Raw genomic sequence first — 20,717 nt, 5'->3', positions numbered from 1 at the left:
GTTTATAAGAATATATATATTTTACAGATATATAGGTTGAAAAAAAGTGGGAACAGAAGTGATTCAAATAGACATGAAGAAATAAAGAGTATTGGTAAAAGTAATTGAGGAGCTAATTATGAAATACCATATAATTACATATTTATTTCCATTCACTTCATTGACTTTTTAAATCTACTTAAAGCAATAATTACAAAATTATATCTTTGGATTTATAGAGATATATACATGCTAACAGGGTAAAGGAAGAATGGGGTAAAGAAGTTAATTTGGATTGAGGAAATGACACCCAGTTGTTAAACCTAAAAGAAGAAATTTATAATCTAAGAAGTGATAAAATAAGTAGATTAATATACAGAACTCTATAAATATAGCCGTTTTGCTCTTAGCTTCTTTAAAAGGCACAGGGGTATACAAAACATTAATTATAACACAGGGTTTAGAACATATTTAGATGTAATATATACATTTAACACAAAGAAAGGGAGAGAAAATGTAGTTCTATTGGTAAAAAAATGTTTATATTTTATAGGATCAGTGCTCTCTATGGAGTCAGGCTGGGCGAGGGGGAAGGAATGAATAGATTGAGCACAGAGGATTTCCAGGGCAGTAAAACTACTCTGTATGATACTACAATGATGGATATTTGTCATTATACATTTGTCCAAATCCATAGAGTGAACACCACCAAGAGTGAACCATAATGTATAGATATTTGGTAATAATGATGTATCAATATAATTCACCAATTGTACAAAATGCACCACTCTACTGTGGGATGTTGACAATGGAAGAAGCTGTAAGCATATATAGGGGCAAGGTAACATGGGAAATCTTTATACCTTCTCACTTGTGCTGTGAACCTGACACTGCTCTAAAAAATAACATCTATTAAAAAAAAATAACAAGTATAGACAAGTGTGTGGAGAAACTAGAAAATTCACACACTGTTGATGGGTATATAAAATGGTCTCATCTCTTTGGAAAATAGTTTGACAGTTTCTTAAAATATTAAATTTTTTTTTCCCATATCAGCAAGCAATTCTACTTCTAGGTATATATTCAAGATAACTAAAAATGTTTGTATACCCAAAAACTTATATGTGAATGTTTATTGCCACATTATTTATAATAACCCAAAGATCAAAGACAAATAGCAATGAATAGAATCATTTATTTGGGTATTTTTGGTTAGTGCAATCATAAGTTTTGTAAAGCTCCTTAGTGAGAAATAAAATGAGACCGGTATGGAGGTCCCTGAATATGCAAGTTTTAGAACTGAATTTTCTCTTAATTCATTAGGCGATGGAGTGGAACTTTAGGGAAAAATCATGAAGGGAAAAATGAGAACAGCTGGGTTACAGGAAAATTAATTCATAACTCATTTGTAGTTCTTTTGAAGTTATATAGTAAAATGTACATCATAGCCAAATAATGCACAGAGCGTACTTTTTTTTTTTTTCTTTATAGTTGTCCTTCCCTGAGCTCACAGGGTAAGGAACTGGGCTGAACAATAGAGAAAAAAAGGCTTAGTATTTTAACCAGGAAAACTAACAAGAAAATCTAATTTACTTTGGATATCACTGGTCACAGTGCTAAGGATTTTTCCCACATATTTTTATAACAAAACCACTGTTTTGCAGACCCAAATAAATATTAAAATTTTGGAATATGTATGTATGTAGTATTTGTAGATTTTATTCTAGATTTATTAAAAATGTCAGCAAAATAAACCTGATTTCAATGTTTGTTCTTCATGTATATAATAATGGAGGCTATTTGGAGAAGGAAATGTTACTAGAATTTATCAGGACTTCATTTACTGGAAAGAAATTATAGTAACCTGTGTTTACTATAGCTTGGTAAGTGCCTTGAGAGTATATACAGTAGTTGGCCTGTGGCATATTTTCAAATCATTAGAAGCCCCAGGGTCTTCATAAATCACCAGTTAGGAAGCATTCATTCAACACTATTCTTTAGTAGCAAATGTGATAAGAGCTCATATTTTAATTTTATTTGTAAGAGTAAAGCCCTCTAGTTTTTGAATACCCAATTTATGCATCTAAATCCCAGGTTAGCTTTAAGTATTGTTCAAAGAGTTGAACAATATCCATGTTTACCTTAATAGGCCTGGAGGAAGAAAATGAAAAGAAAATAAAGGGATTGAGGAATGAGGGGAAAAAAAAAACTTCATGCAGTTTGATGAATTCCAAATTATAACTCCAGTTTATTAGCATGTAAATGGATTGATAGAATATGCAGACCTAATCCAAAATCAAAGTTAAATTTTATGAAATTATTAAGCAAGGGAAGCAAAGAAGTCATAAAGTAATTATTGAAATATTTTATTAGATTAAAAAAATTTAATTATTTTTGGGTAAAAGACAATGTAACTACAGTTAAAAGCTAAAAATGAGAACAAGAAAAGTGTTTCAGCTTATATGAGTCTAATGTTAATATAAGCTGTGATGGTAATTGTATGTGTCATCTTCACTGGGGTCATGGAGTACCCAGATATTTGGTTAAACATTATCTAACAGTGTGACTGTGAGTGTGTTTCTGGATGAGATTAACATTTGAATAAATGATTTGAATTAACATTTGAATGGTTACCATTTGAATATGTAATTACCATTTGTATAAGTAATTTGCATACGTAAAGCCGATAGTTCTCCCCATTGTGGGTGGGCCTCATCCAATCTGTTGAAGGTCTGAATGGAATAAAAGTGTAAGAAAGAATTATTTCTGTCTCTCTTCCAGCTGAAACATTTGTCTTCTGCCTTCAAACTCAGACTTTCACTATAACAATACCATTGGCTTTACTGGGTCTTCAGTTTGTCACCTGTACATCTTGAATTTCTCAGCTTCCGTAATCTAATGAGCCAGTTCCTTATAGTATATAGTAATCATATATATCAGATAGTAATCATATATTACCCCAAAACAATTTGAAAGCAATCAATCTAATTCAATAGAAAAACAGGTAAAAAGTTTAAAAAAGGAAAAGGAAAAGAATTGAAAAAAAGAACATAGGGAACGAATACACATAGGAAGTCACACACACACACACACACACACACACAGTCAATAAATATTGAAAAAGTAACAAATAAGTGATCAAAAACATAAATACTGAGAAATTTATTGTTGCTACCAGATATATAATATCCAGTGTAGATAAGAGGGAAATTTCTCTCATGCAAGGTAAGTGTTTTATAAACAGTGAAATGGTACTCCAGGCAATCCTCTTTCTCTCCAACTGAACATCATGAGAAATCAGAAGATGTAGCAATGTTTAGGTTCCTTAGCAACATGGGCTATCACTGCAATGTGGATATGGATGTTATAGCACAACCTATGCAGGTGATAAATGGAGGCTATATAATCAATTGCAATTACTCATCTATATGGAAGAATAATGTCACTTACAATTACTTTTGCCACTGAGATAGACATACGAATGTTGTATATGTAATTTGTAGTAGATAAATCTGAAGGAAGGTAGAGATAGGAGCAAAACTGAATGAGAGATCTTTGTGTCTGTTTCCTTATAGAAAAGGAAACCAGTTTAGACACCTTAACTTAGCTGAAAAATATCAAGAAATTCCAAGTATGCATGTAGGGGCTCTGCTGTTTCACTTTAACCTCTAAACAAATAATCATGAAGGAATGTCGCGGTGGGCTTAAAAGAGGTAAAATATAAGAAGAGCAAATAGGCAAACTTCTCCATGCAGACTTCTCTTTTAGTGTGTTAATAAAATTTCAAATAACACTAAGGTTTCGGTAGAACCTATTGCAAGTATATGTGCTTGCATAAGTACTAAATAGGTCAAATTTACACAAAATCTAAAGTATATAGTATTTTATAAATAAAAATATATAGTTTTTTATAAATACTATTTTATATATTTTATACTATTTTAAATATTTTATAAATATTTTATAAATATTTTATAAATATTTTATAAAATATATATTTTATACTATTTTAAATATTTTATAAATTTATTTTATAAATAAAAACTTCCTTTTTTTTCTTAATGTTTGTTTATCTTTGAGAGAGATAGAGAGACAGCCTGAACAGGGAGGGGCAGAGAGGGAGAGAGGGAGGCACAGAATCTGAAGCAGGCTCTAGGCTCTGAGCTGTAGGCACAGAGCCCAATGTGACAAACTCACAAAGGCAAGATCATGACCTAAGCCTAAGTCAGATGCTCAACCAAGTGAGCCACCCATGCGCCCCAATTATCCTTCACAACTTTAAATACTGTCTTGCTTGACTCCTCTTCTCATCAAGGACACTGCTTTAGCTGAGAGAATTCCAAATGGCCAATTATATTTATTCTCACTGGAGGAATTTTAGTAAACCAGCTTTCTAACTTGACATAAAAGGGAAAAGGAAAGGAAAGGAAAATAAAATGCCTCTTGTTGCTAAGTGTATTATACACACACCGATGCATATGAAAATTATCTGACCAGTTTAAAGGAAAATCACACACACACACACACACACACAAAACCCTCCATAGCCACAGCCCAATTAAAAAAAAAAATAAAAAAAAAAAAAAAAAAAAAAAAGCTTTACCTTTGAAAGTCCCTCTCTTTATCCTTGAAAGTGTCCTTTCTCTTTGAAGGTATCTCTATCAGAAGATTCTTTAGGTTCTCTTCCTAAGGGGATAGTTATGGTTATAAGTCATATTTGACTGTACCGATTATGATGTCAAAAATTAGACTCTACAAACTGAATAAAACAAAGGGGGAAATATTCGTTTATTGCAAGAGTTTCAATCTGCAGTCAGAAAATCAAGGCCATAGGAACAATGAGTTTCGAATTGGTCAGAGTCTAAAGGATTTTTATGGGGTAAATGTGAAGTTAATTTGTTTTTTCAGCTGAAAGGTTGCATAGTGTCTTTTTATTTATTTGGATCAGGGTAGCTAAGTCAAGGGAATAAGGAAGTACAGAGATGATAAGAGACTTGGCATTTGGGGATTGGCTGATATCCTCTGCTGATTTCTGAGAAGAACTGTAAATTTCTAGATGGTTAGGTTAAGTTTCCTTAATGTGCCTGCATTGACTGTATCCATTTTGTCCCTGACATGACTCCATTTCCGTTTGGTTTTACAATGCCAAAATCTCTTCCAAAACGGTTGCCCTAATTAACAGTGGATGAGAGACTCCATATCTCACAATACTCCCAAAATTGCTTTTACCTAATTTTTAATCTTTTCCAATTTGGCACATATAAAATGGTTTCACATTGTGGTTTCTATTTTCATTTCACTGATGACTAATCAGGTTAAAGGAGTGGAGAGCAAGTGATTTCTTAGTTTTAAGTTTAATAACATATCTTCAGATGAAAGGTCATATTTATGCTAGTAGCCTGTATTTATCCTACACACGTAAGGCTTCTGATTTTCAAATTAAACTGAAAAAAATTTAAAGTTCTTTCAGAAATGTTGAAACTTTATTAACTGAGACCTTTGGTTTTCATTGCTCTTTAGGGAAATCTGTAGAACTTTTCAGAAGCAAATTTACTTAAGAATAGCAATCAAGACATTTTGTAGGACAATAAAGACATTAATAATACTTTGTTATTGCACATGATATTATTCTCTCTCTCCAGTTTAATGGCTTACAATGCATTTTTTTTTTTTTTTGGCAGTATGAGGAAATTAGCTCTGTTTCCTGGCACAATTAGTTGTAAGTCCTTCATTTTCATTCTGTTGAAGACTGAAGGACAAATCAGTGATAACAGAATCAAGCACTTGGGTAGTCAGCTAAGATTCTTGTCTAGGAGTAATTTATCATGTAAATGGTGCCTGCTTTTTTTTTTTTTAATGGATTTGAAAACAGCTTTCTACATGATTGAAGCCTTTGTCAGTAGCCCACCCCAACATTTGACAAATGTTACTTTTCTCTACAAGAGTGTAAGTAGATCTGTGTGATAAAATTTTGAAATGGCATAATTAGTTTATATGAATTTTTCTAAACCTTCTCTTGCTCTTTTAGAATTTTATATATATGTTATATTTGCACTCTAGATAAAGCTTAAAAGATTGTAAAATGCATATTTTTTGTGAAAAAAGAATAGTTTGGGAAATCAAATGTATAAAGTATATGTGTCTATACATTTCCTTCCTTCCAACCTATGCTTCTTCAAGATATTAAAATAATACTTATATATTAAGGCAGTGTGCGCATTGAAAAATGTGTCTATTGAAAATATCAGAAAATGTCTAGGTGATTATTGGTATGATACCAGACAACTAGATATCTTAAAATGTACAGAACATATATTTTTTAAAATTCTTTTTGGGGCAGTTGGCACTGTATAAAGAACTAAAGTGCTTTCATCTAAATATATAGTACATGAATATTGATATTGCAGCCAATACCTAAAAATATGGATATGCTCAGATATCTGATATTTATCCCTAAGAAAAAAAATATGCCAATGGATCCATGCCTGTCAAAGGAAAATGGTAATTTTTAAAGTAATATTCGACCCATCCTGGAGGAAACTGATTTTTTTTTTAAATTGACATAGTTATTCTTTATTAAAGTCAGCTATTACATTCAATTGACCATATTGAGTTTTATACTATGATATTATAATCTTATGGAACAATTTTTTTTATTTTTTGTTTTATATTATTTTATTTGTTGTCAACTTATTCAAATGAGTTCTCCATTCTAGTTGACCTAAATCTAGGACCTATTTAATCATATAATACTTTATTTCTCATTTTAATATGTCTATACTTTCTATTCTAAGATAATTCTCAAATACTTAAAGAAGAGTACTAAAATACTATCTTAACTAAATTTGGAAGTATATACATGTGCACTAACAATGTCATCTTCTGACTTTGTGTCCATTTCATGGTGATCCTCTTTGGCCACCACAGTTGGCGCCAGTAGTCTTTTCTTAGTATGTCTCTTTCTTTTGGTCTCCCCTGTGTATTTGTGTATGCCTGCGCATCCATTTGCATGGTTTCCAGTTTCAGAATGCCAGTGTCAGGGCCATGTATCCCTGAAATTATTGTTGTTTCCATGTCACTGCAATGCCAACCTTTTGGAACTGATTTCCCAGCTAGGAAGCCCCTAAGCTGTCACAAACATTTCCTTCAAGAAAATAAAATGCAAAACAGTAGCAGTGAGTGCTATCTTGGGACCTAACAAATCCTAGTTGCAGGATTCAATGAGACCTCTGTACCTTCCATTGTTTTAAAGTGATGGGGGGGGGGGGGTATGCAAAGAGTGCAAAATGCCTCTTGTTATGTGTCCATCCAAAAATTTAAAGCACTTTACAATTATAAAATATTTAGTTATTCCTCATTAACAGGTAGGCAGAGCTAAGCATCTCCCTTAATTTATTGGGTGGGAAAATAATACATTTTGTATGATAAACCTAATGCATGATCCATCCTATTTTCTCTTGAAATTTTTAATTCAGTGTTACCTTTTTCACAATTATTATGTGTCTCTTCTATTCAAGATATTCTGCTCATCACTGTCGATATGGATATTACAAGTGCATTTCAGTACTAAGCAATGTACATGACTCTAAAGAAGTATGATTCATATATTTGCTATACATTCATGGACAGAATATTCCAATATATAGAAATGGGAATCTAAATTAACTGTGTTGAGCATTGTATCTTCATGGATTTTGTGGATACATTTAAAGACTTTGGATCTGTATAATTGAAATATGAAAAGACAAAATAGTCTTTACTGAAAAAAAAATTCATAAGTGATGTCCATCTGTCTGTCTTCTATGAATAGATGTGCACAAGATAGGTAAGAAGTTTCAACATTTCCGTTTGGTCTGGAGCCAATGATAGACACAATGTTTTGCATTTAGAATAAGAGTGATTTTGGAGACATTAACGAGAAGGTGAGTTGAAGATGTGAAAAGCCTCGGGAAGAGAAAGCAATAGAGGTGCGTTAAGACACTCATTAATTCGTTTATCTACCCAAATCCCAGAATGTAATTTACTCTACATCAGAATATGGCTGATTCCCCAGTTTAACTGCTGAGCCTCAGCAACTGTTGTTTTTCACCTTTCTTCTAGGAAAGACTGATAAGCAGTGAAACTGACTATTGGGGACATTTTAATATTCAGTTCACCTCTTTCACCCTTTGCCTTGGGGCAGCCAGCACACTTTGCACAACCTGGACTTTAGCAGGATTTGGAAGAATTCACCTTAGGGAAATTAAAACTGCGGATACAGTCAAGGGACCTATGATTACAAATAATCCACACACACCCATTATTTGGCAATGCTGAGCTAAACTGCTACAACCCCAGACGTTTGATTTTTCAATATTTCTTGGGTAACCACATGTACTGTAATAACTTTTAAGTGAGTCATCTTTTCAGCCTAAATCAACGTGAATATGAAAAAAGCAGTTTGGCCTTTGTTTTGTTTTAATAATGGACAGGACTCTAATAGATATAATTAGATGTTTGTATAACCCCTCCCCACACATACACATGCACACTTAGAGCTGGTAGTTCTTCATTGTTGTAGATACTTGGGCAGACCACCCAGACTCCCTTTCAGAGCTCTTCTCCCCAGGGCAGAAGTGTTGCCTGCTGGTAGCTCACAGCCCAGACTCTCCCTAAGGGAATCCTCTGTGGAAGGAAGCTGCTGGGTTCCAGATTACCTGCTCCACCTCTCCCACGTGGCCTTCATACAATGATTGGTCCATTCAGGAGTTCAAAGGCCTGCCAGCTACATCGGTTTCCATCTTCTCTGGAGACTCATCCTAACTCCCATTCAACTTTTCCATCCATACAGTCTCTGTTCCTTGCTCCGTCACAAGGATGTCTTCCCAAATCCCTTGCCAAGAAATATCCCTAATGCAAATATTAGTTTCAAAGTCTGTTTCTGAGGAAGCCGAATTTATGTACGATGATCAAATAAATAAGACTAGCTCGTGAGAGAGGAAGGGGCAAAGAACAAATCCAAGTTCTACTCTTCTACTCAGATTGCTTTCTTGATGTTGAGAGATTTCAATGAGCCTAGTGCTCCATTTCCAGGAAGAGAGATAAGATCTGGAATAGAAGGTTCAAGGACTTCTTCAAGATTGATCTTTAAGCAAACTTGGGATGGATTGTAGTTTTCTAGTCGACATTTTATCTTAGTTGGGAAAAATCTTGCACCCCAGCTTTTACCTGACAATAACCTGGTAGTAAAACTATAAATGACATATTTGTTTGTTTGTTTGTTTTCTTCAGAACATTTCTATTTGCATTTTTTTTCCAGTTGAGAAACTACACTTTTCGTGGTGTCTTACAGAAAAGCACGGCCTCTGCTAAGAAGATTTGGACTTCCTCTATCGGAAGCAGTCACTGTTTCTTCAAACAGAAGAACATCAGGATCTAAGAGCTTCATCCCAAGGGTCAATACAGGACTATGCATATTTGGCTTCTGAAAGTCTAATGGCCAATACATGATTTGGGACCTAGTGAAGAATCAATATGCCAATTATACTTTATGTTCCGCAGAGTATTTAGTGACCATCTTCACTTTTTTTGCTCAATGAAGTTTATGTAGAGTTGTTTTTTTTATTAAGATTATTTTTATTTTTGAGAGAGAGAGAGACAGAGAAACAGAGAGTGAGTGGGGGAGGAGCAGACAGAGAGGGAGACACAAAATCTGAAGCAGGAACCAGTCTAAGCTGTCAGCACAGAGCCCTGTGTGGGGCTCAAACCCATGAACTGTGAGATCATGACCTGAGCCAAAGTCAGACACTTAACTGACTGAACCACCCAGGTACCTATATGTAGAGGTTTTAAATTGTCCCTTTTTATAAACTTTTTCTAATTTCCTCTCTAAATTCCATATACAACTACTCTGAAAAAGTGCATAACTGTACAGTAGCTAAGAGTATAAACTTTGAAATCAGTCATAACTATCCTACATTACTGTTATGCCATTTACTAAATGATAATCCAACATAAGTTTTCTGAGAACTCAAAGGGCCAATATGCTTATCTGTACAGTAGAAATAGTAATATGACTTATAGCCAAGAATAACATAAGGATTTAATGACATAATTTATTCAAAACACAAAACATGGTATTTGGCATGTAGTCAACACTAAAAACAAATAAACAAATAAAAAACTATGATAATAAAATGATTATTAACTTTATCAGTTCACTGAAAGGTGTTAAATAATTTTTGATTTCTCTAAACTCTAACCACAATATGTCCTTCACCAAAGGCAACATTTTTAAATTGGCATAATTGGGGCGCCTGGGTGGCTCAGTCGGTTAAGCCTCCGACTTCAGCTCAGGTCACGATCTCACGGTCCGTGAGTTCGAGCCCCGCGTGGGACTCTGGGCTGATGGCTGGAGCCTGCTTCCGATTCTGTGTCTCCCTCTCTCTCTGCCCCTCTCCCGTTCATGCTCTGTCTCTCTCTGTCTCAAAAATAAATAAAGGTTAAAAAAATTAAAAAAAAAATAAATTGGCATAATAGATCTTTAATGAATTCAACTCCTTTGAAGTTAAGTTCTTGTTTACATGGATCTTCTTTCCTCTGTCCTTCAGGCCTTCCTGCTCTTTCTCACCACCTCTCCCTTCTCCACTCGCTCTACTGATAAGCTCTTAAACCTATTCAATGAATCATTTACACCTAGTCGTGCATGTTCGTTGTATTATCTATTACTAAGATATCTAGATTAGAAAACTTATCTTTAAGAAGTTTGAAAACGATTGTCCTTTGCTGAAAAACTTTAGGCACAAAAAAGCAGACAGGGTATAGTGTAAGTGATGTTAAGCTTTTGATTGCCAAGGCATCCATCTCAAATAAGCACATTGCCAGCACACAACTGGATGAAGAACAAGGCCATCCTGCCCATGAAGCTCCCCTTTTTAGAAAGCCCTGGGTGACACAGTTAACTGACTGATTTCTTGAATGAACCTGGGTTTCCCTTCATGTGCTTTCATTCCTGCCATTATGTTTTAAATTCACCAATAAAGAGTGAAGCCTCAAAACCCTGGGTACTTCACCCTCTGATCCAGTAAAGGAAGAATCCCAGGTCCACACACACACACACACACACACACACACACTCTATCTATGACCTGGTTGTATGGCCCCAGATGTTCCATGTATCCTCCACGAATTGTGAGTCATGCACATTTTTTGTAAAGTCCTTTGATGGTTGTTGCAGAGGTGTCTCATGCAATCATAATAAGAACCACAAGAACCAGTCTAGTCATTGGCTTCAATGGGGAAAATGTCTGTGCGAGTTTACCACAAGCAGAAAAAGGTCGTGGGGGGTGCCTTCACACACTCATAGCCAATAGCACTGGATTAAAATCCAATTAATTGGATTTGAAAGCTGAAAAATATTAATTTTATTTGATCTATATATAAATAATAATTTAAAATATAAATGGAAAAATCTCAATGTTTATTATTTTATTTAATCTTTTTCAGACTTTATTTTAGACATGATAGAAAGCTCTAGGGGAAAATAAAGGATCTGGTTCATTATGTATGGTTCACACTATTATTCACAAAACTTCTGAGGAACAGAGACCAATTTCATTTGCACCTATTCAAGATTGAATCTTTTTATCCTGCTCACCCCTCAAACTGCAGAGACACAAATATTTTGTTTGAGATTAAATGGAGACTGTGAAGATATATATACATATTTCCAGGATGTAGTTATCAAATCAGCTAAATGAAATCACAAAATATATTCAAACAAAACCAAAGCAAACAAAAACCTTCTATGAAGACTTCACAGTGATTTCCAATTCTATGTCACACAAGCCCTAGAAATCCCATAAATGATAGATTTATGAACTACATGCCATGCTTTATTGACCTTAACAGATATATATCTAGTCAAATTGACACAGCTAAAGGCAAAATTATTTTGCTCTGGTCTAAATTTATATTGATTCAGAGTCATAATAATACTAATACAAGAAAAACTTAATTTTCCATTTCTTAACTATCCCAGCCTGACTGAAATAATATTTCAGAACATGAAGTCATTTGGGGGAAAAAAAAGGCAAAAGGCAAAAGGAGCAATGAAAATGAATTCTCATGGCTATTTTTTGTATCCCTTACTGATATTTGCACCATAATGTAGATAATACAAATATATTCCATTGATATATTAACCCAAATTGGAATATATAAATCAGGACTTTAGCAAACTCTTTAGCCTTGTATGATATTGATAAACATAATTCAGTCATAAAAAAAAGAAAAGGGATGAAAAAAATCACCCAGAATTTCAATGCATATAGAAGACACTAATTTTCTTGTGGCCTACAGTTTTTTTGTTCAGATGCTCTCCATAAAAGTCTTTCAGATTACTCTCTCAATCATCATGATAGGCGTCTGTGGTTTAGTTCTATCAAGCTTTAGTATTGGAGAAGGAATCAGAGACACATCCTGGTCATTAAAATTCCTCCTCGATAGTTGGAGATACAAGCCTAAGAACATGAAACAATGGGAAAGTTTTAAAAGCTGAATGTAACTACTATGCACTATGAGCCAATGTAGTATAAGAATCAAGAGAAAAAAGAGGATAAGGGCTGGAACAGACAAGGACACTGGGGAGATGAAAATAAACTAGATTCTTAAGATTGTAAAGAAGTGTTAAGATGAAGGATTGAGAAGAAATTATTTGATCAGGACAGTAAAATTGAGACCCACTTTAAATTTGAAATGTAATAGCAAAATTTGGGTCATAATTAAGCCTCTGTCAGAAATAGCGTTGGTAGATTTTTTTTTTTAGCCTTAGAAATATCTGTTAAATCTTGCCTAACTTTGTAACTGATATTTCATTTCAATCCTGAGGCTATTATAAATGAAGAAATGATTGGATGATAGGGCTCTAAATCAGTAATGTCATTTTTTTTCCTTGAACTGAAAATAATGGTGGACAAAAGCTGCTCAGGTAATTTAATGTTTATGCTTGAAACTTGACTCTGATCATCTTTTAATTTCAAAGCATCTCCAGCTACAGGTTCTTAGTAAACCATTTTCATAATTTTAAGTCTTGTATGCACTCTGAAGTGACATTTGAATAAATGAATCCTTTTCATTAGCCTTGTTGCTCTTTAAAAAAAAAAATTCTAAGATTATCAGACACTGAACATGCTTTAGAATAAGTTAACCTTCACAATCCTTAAAAAATATAGTAAATATGCAAATGTCCTTCCTAAAACAACTTTTATCTACAAACACATAGAAGAAAGCAATCACTAGCTTCACAGTTTCTCAGTCTTAATTGGATTTGAAAGCTGAAAAATATTAATTTTATTTGATCTATATATAAATAAAATTTTAAAATATAAACAGCAAAATCTCAATGTTTATTGTTTTATTTAATCTTTTGGGGACTTTTTTTTAGATATTATTTATATGATAGATGCTCTAGGGGAAAATAAAGACATATGTGGTTATAATCTGGAGCATACACTGTGGCAACATTTCTTATTTCAAATGCACTTTTCAGCACGAGCAGATAAACCAACAGAAGATGCCTGGAGGAAAACATAAAATCACATTAAAATATTCTCAATTTTAAGACATAAAAACTCAACACCAATGCCTGATTTATTCCAATATCACCATAAACTTTTCAACATTGTTATCAATCAGTGTACATTTAAATATGCTAATTTTTAAAAGAAATTGTATTTGCACACATGCTCTTATATTTATTGCATTATTGGTTTATATCTGAAGTATATACCTATTAATAGAGTTTTTTGGTATATTATATAAAATATGTAGATTTACTCCACTGTTATGACTTGTTAAATTAGGAGTGAACATTTTTATTAGGGTAAAAGGAAAAGAGACCATTTCATTCAAGATACTGAAAGAAGCTACTTATTACTGAAGCCCTGAAATTGATGAAGGGCAGGATAAAACAAGAAGTTAGGGAGAGCTTCTCATCAGATTGTAGAAGATTACGTTAAGCAGGTTAGTCTTCAAATATAGTGAATATGAAATCACATTTGTATTTTAGAAACAGCATACTAAAATGGAAAAGCTCTATGATCAATAGTAAAATTAAAAGTAAAGAGTTTTATCTGTATAAGTAACATGATAAAATCACTTGGCGATCTACTACAAACCAACGTATCTGATTTGTTTATATGTGATTATTCATCTAGAATTTTATGTTGAAAAGATTGACTATTAAAATTCATGTTCAAATTATTTTAAATTAGTTATATATTCCCATAAACTATTGGTTAAACTTTATTTAATTAAAATAAAGAAAATTATTTATTTCCAACTACATTTGTCTGGGCATCTTATCATTATTATCTTAAAAGTTATTACTGGACCTAAACCCAGATATTCTGATTTAGTAGTTCTTAGAGGAGATGATGAAAACAACCAGAAAATATACAAATTTTAATAAGTAACCTAGGTAGGAGGCATCTGGGTGGCTCAGTTGGTTAAGTGTCTGACTTTGGCTCAGGTCATGATCTCCAAATCGTAAGAGATTTAGAAAGCATAGTAGTAGATAATATTTGCAGGTCAATGAAAGAAAAAAAGAAACTATTGGAGTGACATATTTAAAAGGATCCACTTATTTGCTGAGTCACTCCCATATGTATATTTCAAGGTGTAGGTATACAAATAAAATAAATGTGGCCAAGTGGCTATTTTGGAACAAAGATCCAGTGGAGACCAAGAATGATTTTCTTTTCAGTGAAGAAAAATATGAAAAGGAAAAGATAGGACTTCCAAGGGCTTGAATAACAATAAATAGAATTTTGTTCCATGGTGAATGATAAAGGCATAGTAGTTTGAGATATGCCTTTTAAAGCAAGCAGGAAAGGCTTCTATCCATCTAGATAGCTAACCATAACTAGATTGCATTGGACCTAAAAATGTTGGGAATTTTAAAGGATTTCAATTAAAGTATCAGAACGATCGTTTCCATAAATGAAAGCTAAATTAAAACTTGACATTTTTTTTTCTCGGTTCAACATTCTTAAGATTAGGATTTGAAGAAATAAGGGAAGGAAGAATTTTCCAACTTCATTTTTTTTTTTCCAACGGCTGGTTACTGTTTTGTTATATAAGTAAATTATGTATTCATTTTCTCTGAAGTGTTATTTCACTCCTCTTTGCAGCTTAACATGAAGATTGTCTATCACATGCCATGTGAATAATTAACTCAAAAATACCCAGGTTTGGATGTTCCTTGTTAGAACTGAATTAGAATTCATAATGTCTGACCTCACATCCCACTGCTTCACTTTCTTCTGATGATTATCATTACTTATTAAAGATATACTGTGACCAAATATTTATGTTTTAGAATCTTTCAAAAGGACTGTAATTTAAGACACTAGACTTCCATCTTCTAATCAGGAGATTTATTTCACCAACAAAATGCAGAAGTACTTTATACAAGGTGGAACTGAAATAAAGTTTAGAAATAAAGAAGTTATACCAAACTCTTTGCTTTTCCTTTTAATATTATGACCCTAGAAAAGTTACAAATAATTTTAGCTACTCATTTTCCTTTTTCCTACAATGAATGCAATCACTTTTTACATATCATTTTTCAAGCATAACAGATTATGTGTATTAAACCTTTTATAAGCACAAAAGACTATTGAAATATAGCATAAAATGAACTGAAAGCATATATCTTTTCTAATTATTTTGGAATTATAAATAAAATATCTTAGAAATTAACCCGACTTTTTAAACCAAGTTAGGAAAATGCAGCTTTTATGTGAAAATGTAAAATTGACCTTAAAATATTTAATACTAATAACGGTAATCATTTGCATTATTTGTGTTGGCAAAGTGTTTAAAACTTTTATGTTTAGCATAATATTTTGAAACTATAGACATTTTAAGAAACTAGGTATATAAACTATATTTAATAAATATCAGGGCAATCTAAATAGAATTGAATTAGGACTTTATTTTTATACCCAAATGTTTCAAAGCTTAAAATATATGTGGCAGTAAGGGGCACCTAGCTGGCTCAGTTGGCAGGGCATACAACTCTTGATCTCAGGGTCATGACTTTGAGCCCCGCATTGGGTGTAGAGATTACTAACAACAACAACAACAACAACAACAAAATATATGAAAACATAAGTAAAAAAGCTTAAAAAATGTACTGGTACTTTGCCAATCAAAATCAAGTTCTCAATGTTGAGATTGTTAATCAAAATTAGTTGAATATATGTATGCATAGATTTTATTCTTGAAATAATATTTGGATTGAATATATCTATCTATACCTATATCTATATCTATATCTAATCTATATGTGTGTGTGTGTGTGTGTGTGTGTGTGTGTGTGTGCATTATATAACGTAATTATATTTCCCTGAATCAAGTCTTTCGGTGTAGTATCTTCTTTCTGACACTTTTATTTTGGCCTTTATATTTAGGCATCTGATATTCCAAATATATTTTATTACATTTTCACATCCTCTTTCTCCTCTCCCAATCTGTTATTTGGCTAAAATATATATAACATATATAATATAAAAAATAAAATAGGGGCGCCTGGGTGGCGCAGTCGGTTAAGCGTTCGACTTCAGCCAGGTCACGATCTCGCGGTCCGTGAGTTCGAGCCCAGCGTCAGGCTCTGGGCTGATGGCTCAGAGCCTGGAGCCTGTTTCTGATTCTGTGTCTCCCTCTCTCTCTGCCCCTCCCCCGTTCATGCTCTGTCTCTCTCTGTCCCAAAAATAAATAAACGTTGAAAAAAAATTAAAAAAAAATAAATAAAAAATAAAAAATAAAATATAAATATAATATATATTCCTATGTTATCAGCAAACATGCTGAGAATATGTGATATGAAATTCTAATAATATAGGTCATTCTGAGTTCTTTACAAATGTTCATTGAGTTAATGGTGTCTTGCACAGACGCTTTCAATTCTGTCAGTAGACTTTTTCTAGAAGTTCCAGTATATGAAATACTATGTCCAGATTGATCATTCTTTCAATTGAGAGATATCTTAAAAGTAATGGGACATGACTCTGAACAACTCTCCCAAACAATACACAGAACAAATGGGATAGGCAGATAGAAGAAAGATCATAAATACAAATTTGAAAAATAATGGTTTAAGCAGCTAAACATTTTTCTATTTCAAAGATTTATTTCATAGAGTGCTTATTACACTACTGTATATTATACATATTAGAAAAGTCATAATGCACAACATTTCTCAAATTAATTGCCCAGGAGTCTATTTTACCTCGAACATTTCTATGTGTCTAGAGTTGAGCTGAATATACTTCGGGAAATGCCACACTAAAAGCAAAAAGAATTACAGGGGGGGAAATGGAATGCTTATCAGCTTTTAGATTCTGATGTTAGAAAAGTTAATTAAAATGTCAGATGGTTAGAAAGTGGGTGACAAGGATAATTATGTTGAAAAAGAAGAGAGGAAAAGAATGGAAAGGCAGTGGGGTGTGCTAGCATGAATATTAGAGTGAGTCAGTAGACCAAAATTCCAGTCCTGACCTGAAGTAAATAAGCTACGTGATAATGTGAAAGCATTTAACAATTTCTCATCCAATGTTTAAAATGAAAAAGTTTAGCTGAAATATCTCCAAGATCTCTCCTACCATTTAAAGTTAACTCAAATATGTTCAGTCACTGGAACACGTTTATTTGAGAATGAGAAGAATGTCCAGATTAATGCATTTCTGGTCATGGGACAAAGACCTGTGCAGAGCTAATTCTTTTTATGAGTTATGAATTTCATGTTGAATTAAAGAGGATTCTATCTATGTAAGCATTGACAAGCCAAAGAAAAGGCAATAAAAGGATAATAAACAAGAGTCATAATGTGATATATTCAAAATGCTTGGGTTGCAGAGAATAGTTTGAGGATTTCTGGATAGAACCTCTCTCCCATGATTTTTTCTTCTTTCCATACTATTCACTAAAAGTATTGGTTTCTGGATGACATCTTTAATCTCTGCATGCACTTTTATAACAAGACAATATTTTTGAAGTTCTAATGTTTTTTGTCCCTTGTCTCTTCGGCCCTTCTTTCTTACTACTATCCCTCTCACCGGAGTGGCTAAGATACCGATTCAGAATAGCATAAAATACAAAAGTCTGATTTTAGTTCCTAAATGCCCTCCTTCTGGTGGGAATATTAAAGACTAGATCCATGGAAAAGTATCCGTAATAGTTATCATTTGAGGAGAGTATTGTTTCCCTCAAAGACTAGAATGTATTTATGTTGAGCCTAAGGAAAGTAAAGAAAAAGGACAGGTGATGAAAACAGAAAATCCACTGGTGAATTTTCCAGTGCAGCTGCTAGTTTTCCACCCAAATCCAGTTTGTTTGTTTGTTTTCTTTCATTATAACATAGCTCTGGTCAGACACATTTCTGCCAAGTCAGATACTTTGTACCATCTTCCCTTGTAATGAGTTACGAGCAAGTGACCAAAACTGCTGATGGATTTAAGTGATATGTGCCATTTCTGGTCTGGTGACAAAGATATCGAAAGTAAGTCTTCCACCCACTCCTTCTCTTTCAAAGATCAGGACAAAGTCCCAATGGAACTTCAATCATGAAAAGGATGACAATTTTCTCAAGTATGGTAGATCAGTAGCTTAGAAGGAGGCTGGATTCCCAAATAACTATGAAGAGCATAAATGTCCTTGAGATGGGAAACATTCATACCATAACTGTGACATGAGAGAAAATAAAACTTACTGTCTTTGTGCTACCATAATTTTGGATCTTTTGTCATAACTAAGTTTTCCCTCATTTAATGTACTCTAACACAAAATTTTTTTTTGAAAATTTCAGGCACATATTGAGTATTGAAAGTTTTACCCATTACTATCATTATTAATAATGTAGTAAGTATTATTAGATTGTGTGTAGGAAGGGTCTAACTGAAATAAACTACAGAGAAAGGAACTAAGAATTACTCATGACAGAAATAGGAATTAGGAACCTTGTAGCAAAGGGCAAAACACAGACGGCAGTGTTCTGGAGCTAAGTCTGGTCACCACCACTAGGTCATTCAACTTCCATTCCAGTGAGGATGTTTTCTTTATCAACTTCTAGAAGTTAAGTTGAGAAATGGTCCCTGCAAACTTCCATCTTGAAAGATGATCACATACATAACCTGCTCCCAGGCAGCTACACAAACTCTATTTCCCATAATGGAATCATGAGGCATTTTTCTTGGACAGCATCAAGCACTTCTCGCAAGAACTGCCCAGTAATAGAGACATCTGTCTAAGCCCTAATATGTTACATGAGTTAACTGGACATACTGATGTGATCAACCCCTTTTGTCATTTATCTAGACACTAAAACTCCATGTGTATGCTGTGCTATGGCACATGGATTTCATTCTCAGCTAAATCCTTCTCCAGGAATTATCCTCAGCTTAAGAAATCCAGCTACCTTTCCAAAGGTTATGCACCCCTCCCCGGAGGCAACAAACAGCTAAGGATTAGCCAACAGTGGGTTATAAGAGCCCACAGCACTCTTTTCATGACTGAGACCACTCTGCAAGACCATTCCAAATGGTCCAGCACCCCTTTTAGATGAATTCTCCATAGCAACTGTATCACAGTTCAACTTCTCCCTCTGTCTGATATTGCTTCCTTCCACCTGCACCGTATTTTTCCTTAAAGAACATTCTGATTAACATACAGAACAACAATCTCAGAATCTCAGAGTTTGTTTCCTGGAAATCTAATTTACAACACCACAAGTAAGAGAGGGATGACCTGTAGACTGTGGAAATAGTGGCACCAAGTTTCAAACTGGCAGCTGCAATTTTCTAGGGGAATAAGGTACTGATGAAGTGAACAGCATCAACTTAACATTCCACTGATCAAAATAATCTGCTTTCAGGGGCGCCTGGGTGGCGCAGTCGGTTAAGCGTCCGACTTCAGCCAGGTCACCATCTCGCGGTCCGGGAGTTCGAGCCCCGCGTCGGGCTCTGGGCTGATGGCTCAGAGCCTGGAGCCTGTTTCCGATTCGGTGTCTCCCTCTCTCTCTGCCCCTCCCCCGTTCATGCTCTGTCTCTCTGTCCCAAAAAATAAATAAATGTTGAAAAAAAAATTAAAAAAAAATAATCTGCTTTCATCGCATGTTTTTCAATTTTATTTCATGTCATGCACATAGGTTTTGATTTTCAGTAATTAATGTTCCGAAGGAGCATAAACTTGAGTTTGTGTTTTTATTTAGCTATATGGTTTTCATCCATTCACTTAATATACAAATATTTTTAGATGTCCCTAAATATGGAAAACACTATGAAAGTTTTAAGGAAAATATACCAATAGACATTATATCCTTCTTTGTAGTCTGTAAAGCCTGAAGGCTAATTTTTACAAGCAATTATAAGCGCTAGAAATCAATAGTTACTTAATCTTCAAGTCTCAAGTTATTGATTGATTGATTGATCTATTTTGAGAGAGAGAGGGAGGGGAGGAGAACAGCAGGAAAGGGAGAGAGAGAATCCCAGGAAGGTTCCACATTGTCAGTGCAGAGCCTGATGTGTGGCTCGAACTCACGAACTGTGATATCATGACCTGAGTTGAAATTAAGAGTCAGTTGCTTAACCAACTGAGCCACCCAGGCACCCCTTGAAATCTCCGTTTTTAATGTCAAAATAGAAATGAGTTTAATGTAAAATTGTTATGATAGAAATATAAGCATATGAAAGTGATTTGGC

The 20,717-nt window shown here is 33.8% G+C and overlaps 1 long non-coding RNA gene across 1 annotated transcript in view; it reads right to left on the bottom strand.

The window, feature by feature from the left end:
- Positions 1-2,378: 2,378 nt before the first annotated feature.
- Positions 2,379-20,717, bottom strand: part of LOC121027434 (uncharacterized) — a 42,340-nt gene continuing 24,001 nt past the window's right edge. Inside the window, exons 3-4 of the long non-coding RNA XR_005788755.1 lie at positions 4,583-4,665; positions 2,379-2,889 (exon numbers count right to left, since the gene is read on the bottom strand). This is a non-coding gene — a long non-coding RNA (uncharacterized LOC121027434). The remainder of the gene's footprint in view (positions 2,890-4,582; positions 4,666-20,717) is intronic.

This window comes from Herpailurus yagouaroundi, unplaced genomic scaffold (genome assembly GCF_014898765.1).
Source record: "Herpailurus yagouaroundi ecotype Mexico unplaced genomic scaffold, PumYag 28, whole genome shotgun sequence".
Classification (NCBI taxonomy): Eukaryota; Metazoa; Chordata; class Mammalia; order Carnivora; family Felidae; genus Herpailurus; species Herpailurus yagouaroundi.
This window is presented reverse-complemented; position numbering and strand designations above follow the sequence as displayed.